General features: G+C 34.1%; 1 long non-coding RNA gene across 1 annotated transcript; it reads right to left on the bottom strand.

Moving 5' to 3' along the window:
• Nucleotides 1-2,526: 2,526 nt before the first annotated feature.
• LOC126879646 (uncharacterized) lies at nt 2,527-7,512 on the bottom strand. The gene is made up of 3 exons (XR_007696169.1): nt 7,321-7,512; nt 2,834-7,161; nt 2,527-2,789 (listed from the first exon to the last, which is right to left on the bottom strand). It is a non-coding gene; the product is annotated as an uncharacterized LOC126879646 (long non-coding RNA).
• Between the last annotated feature and the right edge of the window lie 73 nt (nt 7,513-7,585).

Here is a 7,585-nt window from a genome sequence, read left to right as displayed (position 1 = left end):
AACTTCAATATTGTAATACTCCATTGGATTTTAGATATAATTTTTATCACGAATTTGTATACTTTCCGGGCGATTTTCTTCTTCAATATAATCAATAAACTCTGAAAAGTCTTCATACATTTTTTATTGTTATTAGAAAAACAAAAAATATACATTGGAACTGAATTGCAAAAAATTATTATCCAAAATTCAAACCAAAACAAACAAAGTTAGGTTAGAAACGCAGCCTCGAGGTAGGTCGATCGAGGACTTGAGATTCGGCTGTCATTTCACACTTCCCAAGACAGCGTCGTGTCTCGAGATCGTTTTATAAAACACAAATTTGGTTCAAGGTCGGTCTTGAGCATCGACGCTGTCTTGAGACTCGACTATAAATACGGGCCTTAGTCTACCGTCGTGTTTCTACTATAGCTTGCGGTCTACTGAGGGATGCGGTGTATAAGCTGTATTATATTACAATGGCGACAAAAACATCTTTACAAAGTGAATAAAACGCATAAATCATAAGAATTATTATTTTAATTTTACAAATTATGTATTAATTAATTACAAGTAATTGAACTTTCTATGTCCTAGGTTTTCACCCAAAGGGATCGAAATTAGAACCGGAAGTCGATATTTGAACTCTTCGTGTAACTTTGCGTTGATGGATAAACGATTTCACTAATTTTGAGTCATTTTACTAAACTTTCGGTCATTGTTTAAACGGAAATAATTTCAAAACCGGAACTAAAGATTCAAACTCGACTTTTCAATACACTTCAATTAATATATGTCACATGTACCATTTCTGCGAATCTGATATGGTACTTCCGGTTAGAACTTTTTAACGGGAAATGATATAAAAACCAAAAGTATCCGCTTCTACTTCTTCTTGAAGTACCGTCTTCTATCGGAGGTTGGCTACCATCACAGCAATCTTACCTTTGTAGGCTGCAGCTCTGAACAATTGTATTTGTATAAATCCTCCTACGTTCCACATTTCTCTTTCCCGAAATATTTCCTTGGATTATGAGCCTTAGTGGGGAGTACTTTTCCCGTCTCATTATGTGGCCTAACTTCCGGTTAGAACTTTTTAACCGGAAATGATATAAAAACCAAAATTATACATTTGTTCTCATCTTGCTAAGGCACGTCGAATAATATATCTTATACTATTTCCATTTGCCCCCATTTCGGTGACTTTCCAATGATACTTCCTATTTCAACTCTAAAACCGGAAATCCAAGGTCAAACTTCAAATATATCACATGTACTATTTCTGTGTCTATAATCCGGTTAGATCTATTTAACCGGAAATGATATAAAAACCAAAAGTATACATTTTGTTTTCGTCTTGCTAAGGCACGTCGAATAATATATCGCTTATACTACTTCGGCGACTTTAAAACAGTACTTCCGGTTTCATATTCTAAAACCGGAAGTCCTAGGTCAAATTTCTCGCCCTTAGTACCCATAGTAACCATATAAATAATAAATATATAAATATTACAACCACATATTTGTTCTCATCTTACTAACGCACGTCGAATAATATATCTTACTACTATTTCAGTGACTTTCCAACGGTACTTCGTATTGCAACTCTAAAACCGGAACTCTGAGGTCAAATTTCAATATATCACATGTAATATTTCTGTGTCTGCACTTCCGGTTAGAACTTTTTAACCGGAAATGATATAAAAACAAAAGTATACATTTGTTCTCGTCTTGCTAAGGCACGTAGAATAATATATCGCTTATACTACTCCGGCGACTTTAAAACAGTACTTCCGGTTTCATATTATAAAACCGGAAGTCTTAGGTCAAATTTCTCGCCTTTAGTACCCATAGTAGCCATATAAATAATAAATATATAAATATTAGAACCACATATTTGTTATCATCTTACGCACGTCGAATAATATAATATCTTATACTATTTTAGTGACTTTCCAACGGTACTATTTCTGTGTCTATAATATGGCACTTCCGGTTAGAACTTTTTAACCGGAAATGATATAAAAACCAAAAGTATACATTTGTTCCCATCTTGCTAAGGCACGTCGAATAATATATCGCTTATACTACTCCGGCGACTTTAAAACAGTACTTCCGGTTTCATTTTTAAAACCGGAAATCCTAGGTCAAATTTTTCACCTTTAGTATCATCCTTGGATTATAAGCTTTCATTCGACACCTCATTTGTCATTCTACCTGGTATAGTGACGGAGGAGTTGAGTTTACGGACTAAAGGACGGACAGACGGACGGGTATAATTCGACGTTTACACTTTTTCAAAATTTGGTGAAAACAAAACTTTCGAAAACTGTGTGTCCTACACTACTCACGTACTTTTCAGTACTATTCTACTTGATGTCTATTAGGAAAGTGCAATGCATTGCTATATATTTCATTTGGAACGATTTCCGAAGTGAAGGTTTAATTTCACCTTCAAATTCCAATCCTTTCCAATTCAATTTCTAACTAATATTGTCGCTTATTCCCAGTTAAACAGTAAATTTAAATAAATACTACGACGATATAACCCTAACAGCACAAGGACGTCCAATGGACGTCCATTGGACGTCCTTCACGGACTTCAGGGACGTCCATTGGACGTCCGTTTTCGTCCGAGGAACGTCCTTTATACGTCCTATTTTGGTCCAAATGTCGCGCTACCGAACGTCCATTGGACGTCCATCTAAGGTCCGAGGGGACGTATATTGGACCTTAATCGGACGTAATTTGGACCTTGATCGGACGTCCTAGGGGACGTAAATTGGACCTTAATCGGACGTAAATTGGACCTTAATCGGACGTAAATTGGACCTTAATCGGACGTAAATTGGACCTTAATCGGACATAAATTGGACCTTAATCGGACGTAAATTGGACCTTAATCGGACGTAAATTGGACCTTAATAGGACGTAAATTGGACCTTAATGGGACGTAAATGGGACCTTAATCGGACGTAAATTGGACCTTAACCGGACGTAAATTGGACCTTAATAGGACGTAAATTGGACCTTAATCGGACGTAAATGGGACCTTAATCGGACGTAAATTGGACCTTAATCGGACGTAAATTGGACCTTATCGGACGTAAATTGGACCTTAATAGGACGTAAATTGGACCTTAATCGGACGTAAATGGGACCTTAATCGGACGTAAATTGGACCTTAATCGGAAGTAAATTGGACCTTAACCGGATGTTCTAGGGGACGTGAATTGGACCTTAACAGGACGTCCAATTTTGGTCCAAATGCCACGTTGCCAAACGCCCAATGGAGGTCCACTTAACATCCGAAGGGACGTTCAGTGGACGTCAATTGGCCTTCATAGGACGTCCCAGTTTGGTCCAATGTCTTGCTGCCGAACATCCATCTAATGTCGTGGGAAATAAAAAATATATTTTTTAAGGAACTTATATTACATCTTATATTAAATTACAATTATTGGATATTACATTATTTACATTAAATTACAATACACTTCTCCAAGAAATTAACGCACCACCTTAAATATGGGGTATTTTTGATGTCTCGTATTTCCTAAACCTGTTGTTTCATCTAAGTGATGGTTACCTCGTTAAGGTTACCTCGTTAAGCTTGTCATGCACAGGGAGCTATGCTGTAATATATGTACATTATATCATATCGCTCTCTATAGTAATGAGTGAGCCTGCAGACAGGAAACAAATGGTTCCGTATGTGCAGGCTCACTCATTACTATAGAGTGCGATGTGATATAATATATATTACAGTATAGCTCCCTGTGCATGACAAGCATAAGGAGGTACTTAACCTATAGCCTAGGGCCTAGGCTAGAATATTATAAAAAAATCACTTAGATGCAACAACAGGTTTAGGAAATTCGAGACATCAAATATGCCCAATTTTTAAGGTGGTGCGTAATCGGTTGTATATACAGGGTGTAACAAAATACACGTCATAAATTAAATCACATATTCTGGGACCAAAAATAGTTCGAATGAACCTAACTTACCTTAGTACAAATATGCACATAAAAAAAGTTACAGCCCTTTGAAATTACAAAATGAAAATCGATTTTTTCGATTATATCGAAAACTATTAGCGATTTTGTATTGAAAATGGACATGTGGCAGTATTATGGCAGGAATATCTTAAAGAAAAATTATGGTGAAATTTGTGCACCGCATAAAAATTTTATGGGGGTCTTGATCCCTTAGATCCTCCAAACTTTTGTGTACGTTCCAATTCAATTTTATTATTGTGGTACCATTAGTTAAATTCAATATTTTTGTTTCTTAGTATTTTTCAGATAAGGCAGTTTTTATCGAGTTGCGACTTCTTTTTTAACATGTCTACATAAAAATTTTATGGGGGTTTTGTTCCTTTAAACCCCCCCAAATGTTTGTGTACGTTCCAATTAAACTATTACTGAGGTACCATTAGTTAAACAGAATGTTTTTAAAACTTTTTTGCCTCTTTGTATTTTTTCGATAAGGCACATTTTATCGAGATCTGGCTTCTTTTTTAATATGGTTCAAAATATACCTAAAAATGTAAAGCATAAATAAGTCTGCATATTATTACCAAGTCTCCATAATCGTACTTAACCATATACAAATATGTGGTGGATTTGACAAATATTCAAAATATTTCGATAAAAATTGACTTTTCGAAAAAGCAATAAGAGGCAAAAAAGTTTTTAAAACGTTGTGTTTAAATGGTACTACAATAATAATTAAATTGAAACGTACACAAAAGTTTGGGGGGGTTTAAAGGAACAAAACCCCCAAAATATTTTTATGGGGTGTCCAAATTTTACTATAGTTTTTTCGTAAGATACTGCTGCCATAATAATGCCACATGTCCATTTTCAATAAAAAATCTCTAATAGTTTTCGATATATTGGAAAAAATCACTTCATCTTGTAACTTCAAATGAGTGATAAAGGCACAGAGACTTAGATGGCGAGGTCACATTGAAAGGATGCCAAACACGAGGACTCCAAAAATGGTACTAAACTACACTACAGCTTCAAGAAAGAGAAGAGGAAGGCCGAAAAATAGATGGAAGCAAGAGGTCGAAAAAGATTTGGAAAGAATGGTGCTACAGGGTCAGAAAAGAAAAATGAATAACAGGAAGGAATGGAGAAAAATCACATATCAAGCCAGAGATCTCAGTACATAAAGAAACGTGAAAATGAAGAAAAAAACAAACTTTTCAAGCCATGGGCCTCTAAGGCCCTTAGTGCTATTATATATATATATAACTTCAAAGGGCTGTAACTTTTCTTGTGTGCACATTTGTACTAAGGTAAGTTAGGTCCAATCAAACTATTTTTGGTCCCAGAATATGTGATTAAATTTATGACCTGTATTTTTGTTACACCCTGTATATATCTACATACTTCGTCTAATTTACTAACTGTTATTTATTTTAACTGAAATATTTAGGCGGTAGGTGTGTTCTTTTTTAGAATCACTTTGCCGAGTACAATGGAATTACAGCCACTAGACATATTTTATTATATACGCGTAGAAATAATATTTGAAGATTTCTATTAATGTTAACCTAAAGAAATACACAATAATATGTTTCATTTAATTTGTATAAATGGATTATAAAGCGTTTTTATGAAGCAGATTTGTTCGGATCACACTGTAACTGTAATCGAATGAAGGTGACATTTTAGAATAAATTGGTAACATTTATTTGACAGTTACGGTGATGACACTTCATATTTGTTTATATTCTTTACTATAAGTATCTGTTTTATTTATTATATTTACTGTTTTTATTATTTACTTTACTATAAAAAGATCCTCTACTATAAAAATATAAATTTCACCTAATTTTATAACGACTTGGAATAATCGAGGTATCTGACAACTTTTTTAGTTGTTATTGTAGACAAACTTATACAAAGAAACCTACCAGCTTTTTGCCAAGAGTTCGGAGCCGTTTTTTAATTATTAACAATGCAGTGCAAAAACTCTTGCACTGCAAATCTTAAAAGATTATAACTTAATTCTTGTTCTCTATTTCTTAAGTTTTTACTTATTTACATTGAATATTAATTTGTTTTGTTGTATAATCCACGTTTACAATAATTATGTGATATATTTGATTTAAAATGGATTCAGGATCTTTTTATACTTTGGCAACTATGTCAACTTAGATCTCTGGCGTAGATAATGACCTGCAACAGTAAGTAAATTAGATGGACTGTAGGTTATATTTGGTTCTTGGGACATCAAAGTATATTTTTTAGACATTCCCTGGATATAGTCACTGATGTGACATACCTCCGATTTGTTTTTTCATGAGTTTTGTAAGAGAGACTAAAAACTTTTTTTATAGTCACCTCCTGTTTTCATATATTTTTTGACATGTTTTGTAGTAAATTCAACTATCTATTTACTACAAAACATGTCAAAATTTACATGTGAAAGCAGATGATCCTAAAAATGGTTTTTCATCTCCTACAAAATTCATGAAAAAGCAGATAGGAGAATTATTGTACATTACAATTCTCTGATGTTTGGGAAAAAGGGCTTAAGTCAGAATTGCACATCGATAATGTTTTGATGATTTCTACAGTACTGTAGTAGATTCTACTGTACATATAGTTTACATCTACAACAGTTTTTTTCTGGTCCAGAAATCATCAAAACATTATCAATGTGCAATTCTGACTTAAGTCCTTTTTGCCAAACATAAAAAAACAATCTGGTCATAACTGACCAATGAGCAATTTTAATTTAACCTAAATTACTACTGTTTCTTAAAATGAAGAGCTTACCCCATAGCGTCTCTTATCTAATCTAACAAGATCGTGCACTATTCTAACATACACAGGCACAGCACACAAGCACTATGCTCCGTTTTTCACTATCACCTATCACTCAAACTAGTTCAAAAGGCTTTGTCCTCATCAATCTTCTAGTTTGCCCAGTAGTATCGAGGAGCTGGATTTCCTCGATATTCTTGAACTTATGAAGTTGTTGCTCGTGACCCTGCTATCTTCTTGATATTTGTTGATAAAGTAATAACTTATTATGCATGGACAATGTGGACTTTCTTCCAACTAGCCAATACACTTTTTATATCTCTCTTTTGCCTTTCATAGCCACAAGGCTATACATTTCCTTCTTGGTTTTTTTTTTGTAGGCCACTTTCAGCTGATTCTAAAAAAAATTAAAATGAAGGGTAATTTTTCTATTCTTTACAATTAAAAATCAAAAGAAATAGGAAATAGGTACTATTTACAGGTAATAATATGCATGCATAAATGATTCGTTTCATAAAGAATAAAGAAAATTGAAAACGGATTTTATAATACTTACAAAATTGTTTAAACAAGAGATCCAGCCAGAGCCCAGAGCAAAAACTAGCAGCATAGAAAAAAGTGTTGTGTGATTTGACTAGCAGACAGTACAGCAGAAAAGCCACTAATTTCCATTTCCCACACCCCCTTATCGATGCATTTTTTTCCAATCAAAATTTTTACTAAATTTTTAGGTTATCGGTTATCTTATGAAAATGAAATGTGATGACCAATGACCACGCGGCATATTCGCCGATCCCACAACGTACGGCATAGGAAAATAA

Source organism: Diabrotica virgifera, chromosome 2 (assembly GCF_917563875.1).
Source record: "Diabrotica virgifera virgifera chromosome 2, PGI_DIABVI_V3a".
Lineage (NCBI taxonomy): Eukaryota > Metazoa > Arthropoda > Insecta > Coleoptera > Chrysomelidae > Diabrotica > Diabrotica virgifera.
This window is presented reverse-complemented; position numbering and strand designations above follow the sequence as displayed.